This window comes from Myiozetetes cayanensis, unplaced genomic scaffold (assembly GCF_022539395.1).
Source record: "Myiozetetes cayanensis isolate MyiCay16 unplaced genomic scaffold, myiCay2020 scf48, whole genome shotgun sequence".
NCBI lineage: Eukaryota > Metazoa > Chordata > Aves > Passeriformes > Tyrannidae > Myiozetetes > Myiozetetes cayanensis.
In genome coordinates, this window is record NW_026087720.1 from 479,666 (window position 1) to 498,018 (window position 18,353).

At 65.3% G+C, this 18,353-nt stretch overlaps 1 pseudogene; it reads left to right on the plus strand.

Moving 5' to 3' along the window:
* Positions 1–1,331: 1,331 nt before the first annotated feature.
* LOC126648297 (myosin-6-like) lies at positions 1,332–16,765 on the plus strand (annotated as a pseudogene).
* The last annotated feature ends 1,588 nt before the right edge of the window (positions 16,766–18,353 follow it).

Consider the following 18,353-nt stretch of genomic DNA (forward strand, 5'->3'; position numbering starts at 1 on the left):
GGCCCCACGGCGGCCCCTGCGGCGCCGCGAGCAGGGGCGAGATAACGCTCCCCACCATGTCCCGATATAGCGCTGACAGGGACGGGCTGTCACCACCCCCCGGTGTCGGGACATTGGCCAGGGACCCCCCGGCCCTGCCCCACAGAGCCCCCTGTCCCTGCCCCACAGACCCCCTGCAACGGGGACCCCTGTCCCTGCCTCCACAGGCACCCCCTGATTCCCCCTACCCTGGGGCCCCCAGATCATGTGGGGCAAATTTGGGGCCTGGACCCTGGGTCGCAGGTTGATGCCATGGGGGTGAAAGGGGATAGTCCTCCCCTCCTTATCAGCCCCTCCCCACTCTGGAATGCCCCTCCCCGCCCCATCCTATAAAGCCTGAGGGGCTGCAGGGCCATCAAAGGTGCTGCTGTGGGGCAGAGACAGAGGTGGGGGCTGTGGGGGCACAGGGGGCTGTGAGGGACACAGGGGGATATGGGTGCACAGGTGGGGGCACAGGGTGGGCTGTGGGTACAGGGGATGTGGGGTGCACAGGGGGCTATAGGACACATAGGGGATCTATGGGCTGCATAGGGGGCTATAGGGGGAACGGGGGCTATGGGAGTGCAGGAGGCTATAGAGGGCACAGGCTATGGGGCACAGGGGGCTATGGGGCACAGGGGGCTATAGGGTGCACAGGGGGGCTATGGGGGGCACAGGGGATCTATGGGACACCCAGGGTGTCTGTGGGCCACTCAGCGTTTCTATGGGCACAAGGGAAAGCTGTGGGGCACAAGGGAAGGCTTTGGGGTCTATGGGGCACCCCGGGGGTCTCTGGAGTCCGTGGGAAGGTCATGGGGGTCTGTGGGGACTCAGGGATCTATGTGGCACTGGAGCCTGGGGGGTACAAACCCTCACCCCCCCTGTGCCCTCCCCCAGATCCCTCCATCCAACCTCCCGGACCTACCGACTGCAGGTGAGGGCAGTGCCGGGGGGGGCTGGGCGTGGCCGTGGGGGACACTGAGAGGCTGCAGGGGGTCCTTGGGGCCGCGGTTGGGAGTCTGGATCCCTCCCCAGGCCCCTGAGTGACACCCCCTCCCCCGAGATGGCAGACGTGGTGCTGGGGGGTCCATTGAGCGGGTCCCTGGGGGGGTTGTGGGCAGGGGTCCATGGGGGGGGCTGTGCGCGGGGGTCCATGCCCTGCCTGTCCCCCCCGTGACTGTGCCCCCCCCGCAGATGGCGGACGCGGTGCTGGCAGCTCTGGGGGTCCATCCATGACCTGGGGGTCCATGGGTGGGCTTTGGGAGGGGGTTCATGCCCTGCCCGTCCCCCCCGTGACTGTCCCCCCTCTCCCGCAGATGGCGGACGCGGTGCTGGCGGCTCTGGGGGCGGCGGCCCCGTTCCTGCGGCCGGGCGAGCGCGAGCGCCTGGCGGCGACCACCCGGCCCTTCGACCCCCGCGCCGAGTGCTTCGTCCCGCACCCCGCGCAGGAGTTCGTGAAGGGCCGCGTGGTGGAGAGACAGGGGGGCAGCGTCAGCGTGGAGACCGAGCTGGGAGAGGTGGCCCGGGGGGGGTCTCTGGTCGGGGTCACAGAGGAGGGGGGCCCTGGGGTGTCACGGGGGAGAGGGGGATCACCATCCCCACTGAGCTGGGAGAGGTGACACATGGGGTCAGCAGGGAGGCTCGGGGTCGCAGGGGGCTCACGATGGGGCAGTGGGAGGGGGAATGTCACTGCAGTGACCGAGCTGGGACAGGGGACATGGGGGCTGGGGGGTGTCACAGGAGCCTCAGGGGTCTTGGAGGGTTCAGAGTCACAGGGGCTCGGGATGGGGGTCCCAGGGGCTCAGGATGGGAGTCCCAGGGGCCTGGGATGGGGGTCCCAGGGCCTGGGATGGGGTCCCAGGGGCTCAGGATGGGGTCACAGGCCTGGATGGGGGTCACGGGGGTATGAGGGGGAGTGGGGAGGGGACACATCACCATGGAGACCGAGCTCAGACAGGTGACACAGGGTAAACTCAGGGGCTCAGGGGCATCCCGGTGGGCTTGGGGTCCCCTCCCCAGCGGGACTCCCCCCCATGACGTGCCCTGTGCCCCCCCAGACGGTGACAGTGAAAGAGGCCGACGTGCACCAGCAGAACCCGCCCAAGTTCGACAAGATCGAGGACATGGCCATGCTGACCTTCCTGCACGAGCCCGCCGTGCTCTTCAACCTCAAGGAGCGCTACGCGGCCTGGATGATCTACGTGAGACCCCCGGGCACGGCCGGGACCCCCGGGAAGGGGGGCGTGAGGGGGACCCTACCCCAAGGGGCTGGGGGGGCTGGGTCCTTGGGGCAGCTGGACCTGGCTGTGGCCGCCTGGAGCCTGGGGGGCTTCTGAGGGGTCTGTGGGGCACCCGGAACCTGAAGGGCTTCTCAAGACCCCTTTGGGCCGCACAGACCATGGGATGTCCTATTCCTGGACCCCCCAGACCCCAAAATGTGCCATCCCTGATCCCCTCGGACCCCCCATCTCCAGCCCTCCCTATACCTTGGGTGTCCCCTCCTGGGGGTGTGTCCCTCCTGTGGGGGTGTCCCCCCTGACCCTGCCCCTCCTTTTTCCCCCCAGACCTACTCGGGTTGTTCTGTGTCACCGTGAACCCCTACAAGTGGCTCCCGGTGTACGACCCCCAGGTGGTCGCCGCTTACCGGGGCAAGAAGCGCAACGAGGTGCCCCCCCACATCTTCTCCATCTCTGACAACGCCTACCAGTACATGCTGACAGGTGGGGACCCCAAAAACCGCCCCGGGGCTCACCAGGGAGAGGGGAGACACCTGAGACCCCCGATGGCTCCCCCCAGCTTTGACCCACCTCCCCTGGGTGGGTGGAGAACCCAAAACACCCCAACACCTCCCCTACCCTGGGTCCCACCTGGGGCTCACCTGGGGGTGGAGAACCCCAACCCTACCTCCAGACCTCCCAGGATCTGCCCCACCCCCACCTGCTCCTCGCCTCAAGACCCCCAACATCTCCCCCAGTCCCACCTGGGGCTCACCTGGCGAGCTGGAGACCCCCAACACCCCCACCCGAAATCTCCCCCCATCCTGGTCCTACCTGCTGCTCATTTGGAGGGCTGGAGACCCCCAGGACCCCCAACCAACATCTCCCCACCTTGGCCCCGCCTGACCTGTTCCTCCCCTGGGAGGGGAGGCGCGGTTTGGAGACCCCTGACCCCCCCCTCTGTCCCCACAGACCGTGAGAACCAGTCCATCCTCATCACGTGAGTGCCCCCCTCTGGTGACCCCCCACCCCCAACCCCGGTGACCCCTGTGGCCCCCGGTGACGGCGCTGCCCCCGCAGGGGCGAGTCGGGGGCGGGCAAGACGGTGAACACCAAGCGGGTCATCCAGTACTTCGCCAGCATCGCCGCCATCGGCGACCGCAAGAAGGAGGCGGCCAACAGCAACAAGGTGAGGGGTCTGTCCCACCCCCTGCCCTCGGCAGGCCAGACCCCGTGTGACCCCCACACCCCCACCAGGGCACCCTGGAGGACCAGATCATCCAGGCCAACCCCGCGCTCGAGGCCTTTGGCAACGCCAAGACCGTCGGAACGACAACTCCTCCCGCTTCGTGAGCGGGGCGGGCCCGGGGGGGCTGTGTCGGTGGGGTGGGGTCTTTGTGTGGAATCTACGGAGGGGAACTTATGGGATGGGGTCTAGAAGGTGCAGTCAGTGTCTATGGGGTGGGGTCTGTGGGAGGTCTATGGGATGGTGGGGTCTTTAGTGCATCATTATTCGGGGTGGGGCCTATGGGAGTCTCTAGGGTGGGGTCAGTGTCTCTGGGGTGGGGTCTGTGGGTGCAGAGTCTATGGGGTGGGGTCAGTGTCTCTGGGGTGGTGTCAGTGTCTATGGGGTGGGGCCTATGGGTGCAGTGTCTCTGGGGTGGGGCCTATGGGAAGAACTTCTGAGGAAGGGTCCAGTGGGTGGGGTCTGTGGGGGATCTGTGGGCTGGGGTCAGGACCTATGGGGTGCTGTCCATGGGGTTGGCTGGGGTCTATGGGGTGGGGTCTATGCCCCACTCATTTCCTCCCCCCCCCAATGCCCTCCCAGGGGAAATTCATCCGGATCCACTTTGGGGCCACCGGGAAGTTGGCCTCGGCTGACATCGAGACCTGTGAGTGGCCACGGGGCCGGGGCTGGGGCTTGGTCACTCTCCGGCCTCCTTCCGTGTGTCCAGAGTCCTCCCTGTCCCTGCCCATCCCACCCTTCAGCCGTCCCCTCGACCCTCTGTCCATCTCCTCATCCCTCCATCCCTCCCATCCCTCCATCCCTACACCCTTCCCTTTGTCCCTCCATCCCCTCCCATCTCCGTCCTTCCCTTCCTCCCTCCCCGTACGTGTCCGTTTGCCTTCCCGGCCGATGGATCTGGGAGCGCTCCACCCCTCCATCTCCTCACCCCACTGTTCCCATCCCCACCCACGCTGTCACCCCGCCATCCATCCCCTCACCCCACCCGCCTACCTCCCCAGACCTCCTGGAGAAGTCCCGCGTCATCTTCCAGCTGAAGGCGGAGCGGAACTACCACATCTTCTACCAGATCCTCTCCAACAAGAAGCCGGAGCTGCTGGGTGAGCCGGGTTGGGGGGGGCGGCCACCCCCGTGGCTGGGGGGCTTCTTCTCCTGCCCCCTCCTCCCTAAGAGGGGGGGTTTGGAGCCGGGAGTGCTCAATGGTGTCTCCATCCCGGGCCAGAGATGCTGCTGGTCACCTCCAACCCCTACGACTACGGCTACGTGTCCCAGGGCGAGGTGAGCGTGGCCTCCATCGACGACGCCGAGGAGCTGCTGGCCACCGACGTGAGCGGGGAGGGATGGGGGAGGAGGGGAGGGAGGGGGTCTTTGGGTACGTGGATGAGTCCATGAGTGGGTGAGTCCCGTGGATGAACGAACCAGCCCAGGGCTGAGCCCTCCAAGCAGACGAGCCCACAGACGGACACATCCCCACGGGCCGGGCTGACGAGCGGGAGGGGCAGCGGGAAGGACCCACGGGGGGTGACCAGCAGGGTGCCGTGCCTCTCCCCTGAGCTCTCCCCCACCCTCCGCCTCCCCCAGAGCGCGTTCGACGTGCTGGGCTTCACGGCGGAGGAGAAGGCGGGGGTGTACAAGCTGACAGGCGCCATCATGCACTTCGGCAACATGAAGTTCAAGCAGAAGCAGCGGGAGGAGCAGGCGGAGCCCGACGGCACCGAAGGCGGGTGGAGGGGGCCAGGGGGTGGCAGGTCGAGGGGAGGGGAGCACCAGGGGGAGGGTGACACCTGACCATGCCTCTCCTCCTCCGCAGACGCCGACAAATCCGCCTACCTGATGGGTCTGAACTCGGCCGACCTGCTCAAGGGGCTGTGCCACCCGCGCGTCAAGGTGGGCAACGAGTACGTCACCAAGGGCCAGAGCGTCCAGCAGGTCTACTACTCCATCGGCGCCCTGGCCAAGGCCGTCTACGAGAAGATGTTCAACTGGATGGTGGTGAGGATCAACAACTCGCTGGACACGAAGCAGCCGCGGCAGTACTTCATCGGCGTGCTGGACATCGCCGGCTTCGAGATCTTCGACGTGAGGCCCGCGGGGCGGGTGGGGAGGGGAGGGGGCGGTGGGATTCTTGGAGGTGGGGCTGATCCAGCTGGGTGGTGGGTGGGCTTCCTGTAGCTTCACACTGGCCTTGAGTGGACACTTGGATGTTCTGGGTCTTTTTGTCAACGCCGTTGGGTGTGGAGTTGACCTCATGGGTCCCACTGGGCTTTGAGCTGACCCTGTTGACCCCATTGGGTGTTATTTTGACCCCATTGGGTCTCAGGTTGACCCACTGATCTCACAGGATGTTCTGTTGACCCTACTGGGTATTGAGTTGTGCCCATTGACCCCACTGGCTGTTGTGCTGACCCTGTTGGGTCTAAGGTGACCCCACTGATCCCATTGGGCCTTCTGGTGATCCCACTGGCCGTAGAGTTGACCTCGCTGACCCCACTGGGTATTGAATTGACCCCCTTGTCCCCTTTGGGAATCACTTTGTCCCAGCTGGGCATTGAGCTGACCCCTCTGGGTGTTGAGTTGACCCCTTTGACTCTGCTGGGCACTGAGATGACTCTGTTGGGTATTGAATTGACCCCTCTGACCCCACTGGGTCTCGGGTTCACCCCTCTGATCTCGTTGGGGGTTGAGTCAACTGCACTGACCCCATCATCTGCCCCTCCCTCTCCTCCCCCAGTTCAACAGCTTCGAGCAGCTCTGCATCAACTTCACCAACGAGAAGCTGCAGCAGTTCTTCAACCACCACATGTTCGTGCTGGAGCAGGAGGAGTACAAGAAGGAGGGCATCGAGTGGGAGTTCATCGACTTCGGCATGGACCTCCAGGCCTGCATCGACCTCATCGAGAAGGTACCACCTCCCTGGGGGCCGAGGGGGCTGAGGGAGTGGGGTCAGTCCAGCTGGAGCCCGTGAGGGACCCAACAAGTGAGTTTTGGGCGTCCCCCATGGCCAACGATGCCTCCTCCCCCGCAGCCCATGGGGATCATGTCCATCCTGGAGGAGGAGTGCATGTTCCCCAAGGCCTCGGACATGACCTTCAAGGCCAAGCTCTACGACAACCACCTGGGCAAGTCGGCCAACTTCGGGAAGCCGCGCAACGTCAAGGGCAAGGCCGAGGCCCACTTCTCGCTCACCCACTACGCCGGCACCGTGGACTACAACATCCTGGGCTGGCTGGAGAAGAACAAGGACCCCCTCAACGAGACGGTGGTGGGGCTCTACCAGAAATCCGCCCTCAAGCTCTTGGCCAGCCTCTTCTCCAACTACGCCGGGGCGGACTCCGGTGGGTGGTGGGCGGATGGAGGACACAGTTGTCCGCCGGAGCCACCTTCGTTCCCACCTCACCCTGCCCATCTTGTCCCCAGGTGGTGATGGCGGGAAGGGCAAAGGAGCCAAGAAGAAAGGCTCCTCCTTCCAGACGGTCTCGGCCCTGCACCGGGTGAGGGACCCACACAGCGGATCTGCCATGGGGCAGAGGGAGGGCAACCCCTGGCACAGAGGATGGTCCCACCCCCAGCCATGGCCCCTCCCCTGCTCTCCCCTTGGTCAGCCTCTTCTCTCCTCCCCAGGAGAACCTCAACAAGCTGATGGCCAATCTCAAGACCACCCACCCCCACTTCGTGCGCTGCCTCGTCCCGAACGAGCGGAAGCAGCCGGGTGAGCAGAGCGAGGGAGGGGGGCGGGAAGGAGGGTGTGGCTCAGGGTTGACCCCCCCACCTGTGTCCCCCCCCTCCAGGTGTGATGGACAACGCCCTGGTGATGCACCAGCTCCGCTGCAATGGGGTCCTGGAGGGGATCCGCATCTGCCGCAAGGGCTTCCCCAACCGCATCCTCTACGGGGACTTCCGCCAGCGGTGGGACCGGGGTGGGGGCGAGGGTGGGGGCACAACCCCAGGGGGGCTGAGCTGGGGGCCGTGTCCTCTCTGCCCTCAGGTACCGCATCCTGAACCCCACGGCCATCCCTGAGGGGCAGTTCATCGACAGCCGCAAGGGCGCCGAGAAGCTCCTGGGCTCCATCGACATCGACCACAACCAGTACAAGTTCGGGCACACCAAGGTGAGGGCACGTGGGCTCGCTTTCCCTCTGGTCCCCCCCTCCCAGGAGGTGACAGGGACCTCGCCATCCCCCTGCCCATCTGTCCATCTGCATGTCCATCTGTCCATCCGCGTGTCCATCGGTCCCTCCCACCCCCCACAGATGAGGTCACATGGTCTCTGTTCCCCCCCCACACACAAGGGGACATGGATCCCACAGTCCCCCCACCCTCGTCCCTCCCCCAGGTGTTCTTCAAGGCGGGGCTGCTGGGGCAGCTGGAGGAGATGCGGGACGAGCGCCTGTCCCGCATCATCACGCGCATCCAGGCGCGGGCGCGGGGGCAGCTCATGCGCCTCGAGTTCAAGAAGATCGTGGAGCGCCGGTGAGGGGGGGACGGGGCCTCTCCTGGCCAGCTGGGTCAGCCGCTCTGGGCCACGGTGGCACCCGCGTCCCTTCCCGCAGGGACGCGCTGCTGGTGATCCAGTGGAACCTGCGGGCCTTCATGGGCGTGAAGAACTGGCCCTGGATGAAGCTCTACTTCAAGATCAAGCCCCTGCTGAAGAGCGCCGAGACGGAGAAGGAGATGCAGGTGGGAGGAGGGCGTGGGGTGGGAGTGCCCAGGGAGAGGCCTGGGGGGGTGACAGGTGGGGGCTGGACTCGCTGGGGGTCTCCCGGAGCAGAACATGAAGGAGGAGTACGGGCGGCTGAAGGAGGCCCTGGAGAAGTCGGAATCGCGGCGGAAGGAGCTGGAGGAGAAGATGGTCTCCATGCTGCAGGAGAAGAACGACCTTCAGCTCCAAGTGCAGGCTGTGAGCGAGATGACCCCCCCAAAACCCCATCCCAGGGGTGACCGCCACCCCCGTGACCCCCCAGAGCCCCACCCCGTGTCACCCACAACCCCCCACAGGAGCAGGACAACCTGAACGACGCGGAGGAGCGCTGCGACCAGCTGATCAAGAACAAGATCCAGCTGGAGGCCAAGGTGAAGGAGCTGACGGAGCGGCTGGAGGACGAGGAGGAGATGAACGCTGAGCTGACGGCCAAGAAGAGGAAGCTGGAGGACGAGTGCTCGGAGCTGAAGAAGGACATCGACGACCTGGAGCTGACCCTGGCCAAGGTGGAGAAGGAGAAACACGCCACCGAGAACAAGGTGAGGGTGGGGAGGGGCCTCGAGGGGGGGGACTTGGGTCAACTCAGACAGGTTGGGTTGGGTTGAAGAGCCCCAAGGAAGTTTGGATCAGACTAATCAGACCCGAGGCTGGCTGGGTGGGTTTGTCAAGAAGACCCCACATCCTCTGGGTTCTCTGCACTGAGGTGGCCCCACCCCTGGCACCGACCCGGCGCTTCTCCCACAGGTCAAGAACCTGACGGAGGAGATGGCGGGGCTGGACGAGACCATCGCCAAGCTGGCCAAGGAGAAGAAGGCCCTGCAGGAGTCCCACCAGCAGACCCTGGACGACCTGCAGGCCGAGGAGGACAAAGTCAACACCTTGACTAAGGGCAAAGTCAAGCTTGAACAGCAAGTGGACGATGTGAGTGCCACTGGTCACACCCCAGGCCCCGTCACAGAGCTTCTGGGGCAGAGCTGAGGAAATCCTGAGGTTTCTCCCCATTTTTGTGTTCCCACACAGCTCGAAGGCTCCCTGGAGCAGGAGAAGAAGATCCGGATGGACCTGGAACGGGCCAAGAGGAAGCTGGAAGGTGACCTGAAGCTGACCCAGGAGAACATCATGGATCTGGAGAATGACAAGCAGCAGCTGGAGGAGAAGCTCAAGAAGTGAGGCTGGTCCCCCATCCCAGGTACAACCCAGCCCGGGGCGTAGGTGGGACCTCACCACCCGCCTTTTCCTCTGCAGGAAGGAGTTTGAGATCCACCAGCAGAACAGCAGGATCGAGGACGAGCAGGCCCTGGCCCTGCAGCTCCAGAAGAAGCTGAAGGAGCTGCAGGTGAGGGGTTGGCTCTGAGTCTGCTTGGGCTGGGGAGTCTCCACTTGGTTGGGTTGGGCTGGAGAGCCTTCAGCGCTTGGGTCGGGTTGGAGAGTCTCCAGATGGTTGGATTGGGGTGAAGATTCTCCAGGTGATTGGTCTGAGCTGAAGACACTCCACTTGGTTGGGTTGGGTCGGATTGGGTCGAAGAGTCCCCACTGCTGGGTCGGGTCGAAGAGGCTCCCGTGCTGGGTCGGGTCGAAGAGTCTCCACTGCTGGGTTGGGTTGAGTGGAGGGCTGGGTGGACCCCCCTCCAAGCGCCCCCTGACGCGGCGCAGGCGCGGATCGAGGAGCTGGAGGAGGAGCTGGAGGCGGAGCGGACGGGCCGGGCCAAGGTGGAGAAGCAGCGCTCGGAGCTGTCGCGGGAGCTGGAGGAGCTCAGCGAGCGGCTGGAGGAGGCCGGAGGTGCCACCTCGGCGCAGCTGGAGCTCAACAAGAAGCGGGAGGCCGAGTTCCAGAAGCTGCGGCGGGACCTGGAGGAGGCCACGCTGCAGCACGAGGCCACAGCGGCCGCGCTGAGGAAGAAGCAGGCCGACAGCGTGGCCGAGCTGGGGGAGCAGCTGGACAACCTGCAGCGCGTCAAGCAGAAGCTGGAGACGGAGAAGAGCGAGCTCAAGCTGGAGCTGGACGACCTCAGCGCCAACGTGGAGCAGCTGATCAAGGCCAAGGTGGGAGGAGGAGGCCGAGGTGGCCGTGGGGGAGTCGTGGGGTGGTTTTAGGGGGGAGGGACCGCGAAGTTCACCCAGATCTATCAATGCATGGTCAGGGACACCCGGCCTTGGGCGCTTCAGGGATGGGGCAGCCCCGGCTGCTCTGGGCAACCTGTGCCAGGGCTTCCCTCCTCCTTCCCCAAATCCCACCCAACGCCCTCTTCCAGGTGGGAACCTTCCACCTGGGGAGAGACAGAAGAGGGGGGTTGGATGTGCCTCCCTGGTCCTTCCAGGAGCACCACAAGGAGTCTCCAGCTGGTTGGCTTGGGTTGGGATTGGGCTGAAGGGTCTCCAGCTGGTTGGGTTGGGCTGAAGGGTCTCCAGCTGGTTGGGTTGGGCTGGGCTGGGCTGAAGGGTCTCCAGCTGGTTGGGTTGGGCTGGGCTGGGCTGGGCTGGGCTGAAGGGTCTCCAGCTGCCTGGGTTGGGCTGAAGGGTCTCCAGCTGGCTGGGTTGGGTTGAGTGGAGGGGTTGGGTGGATCCCACCCAGGGTCACCTGCCCTGGTGTCTCCAAGCCCTGTCCCACCTGGCCTCGAACACCCCCAGGGATGGGGCATCTCCCCGCCCCTGTGGTCTCCATCCCCTCCCTCCTCCGCCCCTCCCCAGGTGGCCATGGAGAAGGTGTCGCGCTCCATGGAGGACCAGGCGGCCGAGCACTTGGCCAAGCTGGAGGAGACCCAGCGTGTCCTCAACGACGCCAACACCCAGCGGGCCAAGCTGCAGACGGAGAACGGTGGGAGCCCTGACCCCACGGCAGCCCCTCCCCGCCCCACAGCTCCGCCCCCTGCCCCACATCTGCAGCCTCATCCCTCACCTCCCCACCTTTCCACATCTCCACCCCCTGCCCCACATCTGCAGCCTCATCCTCACCCGCCCCCCTTTCCACATCTCCACCCCTGCCCCACATCTGCAGCCTCATCCCTCACCTCCCCCGCCTTCAACATCTCCACCCCCTGCCCCGCATCTGCAGCCTCATCCCTCACCTGCCCCCTTTCCACATCTCCACCCCCTGCCCCGCATCTGCAGCCTCATCCCTCACCTCCACCACCTTTCCACATCTCCACCCCTGCCCTGCATCTTCACCCCTTGCCCCACCTTTTCCCCCCTCCCCACATCTTCAGCCCCACCCTCCACCTTCAGCCCTTTTCCCACTTCTCCCGCCCCTCCCTGAAGCCCGCCCCCTCCTGAAGCCCGCCCTCCTGAAGCCCCGCCCCCGCAGGTGAGCTGTCCCGGCAGCTGGAGGAGAAGGAGGCTCTGGTGTCGCAGCTGACCCGGGGCAAGGTGTCCTACACCCAGCAGCTGGAGGACCTGCGCAGGCAGCTGGAGGAGGAGATGAAGGTTGGGTCTGGGTGGGGGTCAGAAGGCCTGGGGGGCGGTGGGGAGGGGGCTCCAGGTGGGTCACAGGTGCCCTTGGCCCTCGTGGTCACTGGTTCGGATGGGTTGGGTTGGGTGGTTCCACCTCAGAGGGTCTAAGGAGGGTTGGGCTCATCTACAGAAGGTCTGAGGAAGGTGGGGTTGGTCTAAAATCGGGTCCAGGGAGGGCTGGGTTGATCTATGGGAGGTCTGAGGAAGGTGGGGATGGAGTACAGGACACCTGAGGAGGGTTGGGTGGACGTGGAGGAGGTCGGGTCAGTCGATGGAAGGTCCAGAGAGGGGTGGGTTGGTCTGGGGACAGCTGGGTTGATCTACAGAAGGTCTAAGGAGCTTGGGTTGGTCTTTGGAAGGTCCAAGGCAGTTTAGATTTACCTATGGGAGGTTTGGTTGGTTGGGGATGACAAAGACCAGATTTTTACTGAGCTGGAGAGCCCCGAGATGGCTCGAGTTGACGTGGACCCAACAGTCCCACCTTCTCCTGAGAGACTGAGGAGGATTTGGTTGGTCTGGAGGAGGTTGGGTTGGCCTGTGGAAGGTACAGGGATGGTTGGGTTGGTCTGGAGGAGGTTGGGTTGGCCTGGAGGAGGTTGGGTTGGTCTGTGGAAGGTACAGGGATGGTTGGGTTGGTCTGGAGGAGGTTGGGTTGGCCTGGAGGAGGTTGGGTTGGTCTGGAGGAGGTTGGGTTGGTCTGGAGGAGGTTGGGTTGGTCTGGAGGAGGTTGGGTTGGTCTGTGGAAGGTACAGGGATGGTTGGGTTGCTCTGTGGAAGGTCTGGTCAGGTGGGGTGATGACGACCAGTACTTGCTGAGCTGAAGAACCCCGAGGCAGCTCCACCTGACCTGCCCCTCACGGTGCCACCTTCTCCCCCGGCCCAGGCCAAGAACGCGCTGGCCCACGCGCTGCAGTCGGCCCGGCACGACGGGGACCTGCTGCGGGAGCAGTACGAGGAGGAGACCGAGGCCAAGGCCGAGCTCCAGCGCCTGCTCTCCAAGGCCAACTCCGAGGTGGCCCAGTGGAGGACCAAGTACGAGACGGACGCCATCCAGCGCACCGAGGAGCTGGAGGAGGCCAAGTGAGTCACTGCCCCTCTGGGGGCTTGAGGGGGTGACCACCCACTGGAGGAGGTTCCGGAGGAGGTTCTGGAGGAGGTTCTGGAGGAGGCAGAGCACCCTGGAGACGGCAGAGGAGATGCAGAGCAGAACCCTGGCCCACAGCTGGGTGGGAGGAGGTCTGAGGTGGGCTCCCAGGGGTGAGCCCAGGCCGTCCCCGGCGCAGGAAGAAGCTGGCGCAGCGGCTGCAGGAGGCTGAGGAGGCCGTGGAGGCCGTGAACGCCAAGTGCTCCTCGCTGGAGAAGACCAAGCACCGGCTGCAGGGCGAGATCGAGGACCTGATGGCCGACGTGGAGCGCTCGAACGCGGCCGCCGCCGCCCTGGACAAGAAGCAGAGGAACTTCGACAAGGTGGGAGGGCAGGAGGGACAGGGTGGGTGGGGGGAACGGCAGGTGGGGGATGACGGCAGGTCCTCCCCAGGTGTTGTCTGAGTGGAAGCAGAAGTTCGAGGAGTCGCAGACGGAGCTGGAGGCGTCGCAGAAGGAGGCCCGGGCGCTCAGCACCGACCTCTTCAAGCTGAGGAACAGCTACGAGGAGTCCCTCGAGCACCTGGAGACCCTCAAGAGGGAGAACAAGAACCTCCAGGGTGAGGCCGCGGGTCCCTCTGCCCCCACCCCACCTTCCCCCCCACCCCTTTCCCGCGGGGTGTGACGGGGCCTCCCCCGCGCAGAGGAGATCTCGGACCTCACGGAGCAGCTCGGAGCCGGCCACAAGTCCGTCCACGAGCTGGAGAAGGTCCGGAAGCAGCTGGACACCGAGAAGCTGGAGCTCCAGGCCGCCCTGGAGGAGGCCGAGGTGGGCCAAACGTCCCTCCCCGTCCCCGCGTCCTCCGGGGGCACCTCCATCCGCCGTGGCCCTGAGGGTCCCCTGCGTGTCCCCCCCAGGCCTCCCTGGAGCACGAGGAGGGGAAGATCCTGCGGGCGCAGCTGGAGTTCAACCAGGTGAAGGCGGAGTACGAGCGCAAGCTGGGGGAGAAGGAGGAGGAGATGGAGCAGGTGAAGCGCAACCACCTGCGCGTGGTGGAGTCGCTGCAGACCTCGCTGGACGCCGAGACCCGGAGCCGCAACGAGGCCCTGAGGCTGAAGAAGAAGATGGAGGGCGACCTCAACGAGATGGAGATCCAGCTCAGCCACGCCAACCGCGGCGCCAACGAGGCCCAGAAGCAAGTCAAGGCTCTGCAGGGCTACCTGAAGGTACCCGGCCCAGGGGGCAGGGAGGTGGAGGAGGTACCTGAAGGTACCTGGCTCGGGGGGCAGGGAGGTGGAGGGGTTACCTGAGGGTACCCGGCCCAGGGGTAGGGAGGTGGAGGGGTTACCTGAGGGTACCTGGCCCAGGGGGCAGGGAGGTGGAGGAGTTACCTGAAGGTACCTGGCTCGGGGGGCAGGGAGGTGGAGGGGTTACCTGAGGGTACCTGGCCCAGGGGTAGGGAGGTGGAGGGGTTACCTGAGGGTACCCGGCCCAGGGGGCAGGGAGGTGGAGGGGTTACCTGAGGGTACCTGGCCCAGGGGTAGGGAGGTGGAGGGGTTACCTGAGGGTACCTGCCCCGTGGGGAGGGTGAGGGGCAGGAGGCCCCACCACCCCCCAGGGGTGGCTGAGTGGGCCCACCCCTACTCCCCTCTCCCCCAGGGCTGGTTGGGCTCCCTTCCCCACATCCTCACAGCTGGCTCAACCCACCACCCTTTCCCCACCACCCTCACGGTTGGGGGGAACTCCAATCCCTTCCCCGTCCCACAGGGGAGGTTGGGTGGGCCCCCTCCCTCCCACGCCCCGGCTGGGCGGGCCCGTGACCCCGCTGGCCGGGTGGCCCCCAGGACACGCAGCTGCAGCTGGACGAGGCGGCGAGGGCCGGGGAGGAGCTGAAGGAGAACGTGGCCATGGTGGAGCGCAGGAACGCGCTGCTGCAGTCCGAGCTGGAGGAGCTGCGGGCGCTGGTGGAGCAGACCGAGAGGGCGCGGAAATTGGCCGAGCAGGAGCTGATCGAGGCCAGCGAGAGGGTCCAGCTCCTCCACTCGCAGGTGAGACCTGCCCTGCCTCCCGGAGAGGGGGCACCTCCATCCAGGGGCAGGGAGAAACAGAGGCGCTTGATCGGTTTGGGGACCTCCACGTGGCTCAAGGTGCTGCTGGCCCGGTGGTCCCACCTTCTCCTGAAGGTTGGGTTGGTCTGGAGGAGGTTGGGTTGGTCCACGGAAGGTTGGGGGCTTCTGTGTGGGTGCACCAAGACCCCAGAAGAAGATCCTTGAGCCCTGCAGAGATCGGGGGAGTCTCCAAGGGCCGGGAGGGGGGTGTCGAGAGATGGGGCAGCAGCTCCAGGGCCGCCCCCTGAGGTCCCTGCCGTCCCCCAGAACACGAGCCTCATCAACCAGAAGAAGAAGATGGAGGGTGACATCTCGCAGCTGCAGGCGGAGGTGGAGGAGGCCGTGCAGGAGTGCCGGAACGCCGAGGACAAGGCCAAGAAGGCCATCACCGACGTGAGTGTCACGGCCTGGGTGGCACCCGCGGGGCTGGCAGGGGACGAGCCACGCGTGGACCTCCCAATTGTCCCCCCCCAGGCAGCCATGATGGCCGAGGAGCTGAAGAAGGAGCAGGACACAAGCGCCCACCTGGAGAGGATGAAGAAGAACATGGAGCAGACCATCAAGGACCTGCAGCTGCGCCTGGACGAGGCCGAGCAGCTGGCCCTGAAGGGCGGCAAGAAGCAGCTGCAGAAGCTGGAGCTGCGCGTGAGGGAGCTGGAGAACGAGCTGGAGAGCGAGCAGAAGAGGAACGCCGAGAGCGTCAAGGGGCTGCGCAAGTCCGAGAGGAGGGTCAAGGAGCTCAGCTACCAGGTGAGACCACCATGGGGGTCAGGGTGAGACCACCATGGGGGTCAGGGTGAGACCACCATGGGGGTCAGGGAACTCAGTTACCAGGTGACACCACCATGGTGTGGGTCCTCCTCATCTCCACTCATGGGGAACTGGAAATGGGGAGAGACGGTGGTGGCCACAGGGAGGCCACTGAGGCAGGACATTGACCTGGTGGCCACGGGGACAGGGGTGACCCATAACACTGACCTGGTGGCTGCAGTGATGGGGCTGGCCCAGGACATCGACCTGGTGGCCAAGGGGACAGGGGTGACCCAGAACCCACGGCTGGTCCCTCCCTGAGCCGATGCCCATCCCTGTCCCCTGCAGACAGAGGAGGACAAGAAGAACCTGCTGCGGCTGCAGGACCTGGTGGACAAACTGCAGATGAAAGTCAAGGCCTACAAGCGGCAGGCGGAGGAGGCGGTGGGTGAAGGGGGCAGGCAGGGGCAGCACAGCAAGATGTAGGGGTGGGAGAGAAGGAGGGTGGGTGGGTGGATGGATGGGAGGAAGGATGGATGGACAGATGGATGAATGGAGGGATGGACCAAAGACAAGAAGGATGGATGGATGGATGGATGGATGGATGGAAAAGAAGCAGAGTGGCTGGATGGCAGTGGGATGAATGGACGAGAAGGATGGGTGAATCATGGAGAGATGGATGGATGAATGGTTGGATGAGAAGGAGGAAGGATGTACAGAGAGTTGGAGGGATGGAAGAGAAGAAGGGTGGGTGGATGGATGGATGGATGGATGGATAGATGGGTGGGTGAGTCATGGAGAGACGGATGGATGAGTCCACAGATGGCTGAGTCTTCAGACGGATGGGATGGGATGGGTGGCCAGAGGGATGAAGACAGCTCAGCTGTGGGGGTGGTAGGAGGACCTTTGGCCCCTGTGCTGCCCCCCTGACCCCCTCTGGCCCCCCAGGAGGAACAGGCCAACACCAACCTGGCCAAGTTCCGGAAGGCGCAGCACGAGCTGGACGAGGCCGAGGAGCGCGCCGACATCGCCGAGTCCCAGGTCAACAAACTCCGGGCCAAGAGCCGCGACATCGGGGCCAAGGTGGGGCCTCCCCCCGTCCCCCCCGACTGACACCCCCACGGCCATCCCACAACCGCCCCTGCACCCGCTGTCTTCTCTCCCACCCCACCCCAGAAGCTGCACGATGAGGAGTGACCCCCCACCCCATGGGGACCCACCACCCCTTGGGGGACCACCACGATGAGTGACCACCATGATGAGTGACCACCATGATGAGTGACCACCGCCACGAGTGACCCGCCACCACCTCCACGAGGGACCCACCATGAGAAGGGACCCCTCCCCCATCACAATGAGGGACCCCCCACCATGATGATGGACCCCCCACCACCAACACGAGGGACCCCCCATCGTGATACCACTGACCCACCTCCACCACCACGCTGGACCCTTGAGGATGATGAAGGACCCCCCATCAAGGAACCACCACCAGGAGGGACCCACCAACCCCATGCTGGACCCACCCCGTCACGAGTGACACCCCCGTCCAGCCCCACCCCCTCGTCCAAGACGAGGGGATGCTGATGACATCATTAATTAATTAATGACCCACGGGACCACTCGCTGTGTCGGGGGAGGGACACAATGTCCCCTCTCCCACCCCGCCCCAAAAACACGACCCAGAGCAGCAGCAGGTGTGGGACAAGGTTTCTTTTGGGGGGTTTTGGGGGCTGTGAGGCGGGGGCGGGGCAGGACAGGGGGGACGAGGGGACATCGGCGGGGGAGGGTGGCTTTCAGGTCTCCTCCACGTCGGGGTCTGGAGGAGGAAGAGGAAGAGGTTGGAGATGAAGGACAATCTGGGTGTCCCCAGCCGAGGTGCCCTGGTGTCCCCACCCTCGGTGTCCCCTCACCCTGTCCCAGCCGGGCCCCACCCGTGTCCGGTACGTGACGAAGACGTCGAAGGCGAAGACGAAGGCGAGGACGAGGCTGAAGGTCTGGGGGAGGGGAGAGGGGCAGATGGACCCCGGTCAGAGGGGGGGCCAGGGCTGGGGGAGAGGGGGTTTGGGGACACTCACGAAGGTGGTGGCGGCCAGGGCGTCCCGGGACGAGGCCAAGGCCACCAGGGCCACCACGAGGAAGATGAAGGTCCCGCTGACGGCCCGGAGCAGGTCCTGGGGGACACGGGGAGGGGACACTGTGGGGACGTGGGGGGCACCAGGGGGACGTGGGGGGTGACAAAGGGGGTAGGAGTGGTGACAATGGGGGGACACCGTGGGAGGACATGGGGACAGCGCAGGGACAACGTGGGGACATGGGACAAATGGGGGGGCACCGAGGGGACACCACGGGGACACAGGAGGGGTGACAAGGAGGGGACAGGAGGGGGACACGGTGGGACACACCACAGGGACACCATGGGAACATGGGGGGTGACGAAGGGACATGAAGGACCCCATGGGAACATGGTGGGACACACCACGGGGACACCACAGGGACATGGGGGGTGACAGGGGGACACGGAGGGACAGCGGGGGGACACAACATTGGGGGACACAGTGGGACAGGGCAGGGACACTGTGGGGACATGGGGGGACACACACACGGGGGCCTCCGTGGGGGGACAGCACCCTGGGGAAAGCGGGAGATGGCAGGATGGACCCGGGGGGACACCAGGGGGACACCCTGGGGGCACGGGGGGGACACGGGGGAGGGTCACAGCACCCCGGGGGTCACCGGGAGCTGCCCGAGGGTCCCGCGGGTGTCCCCACGAGGTGACACCGCC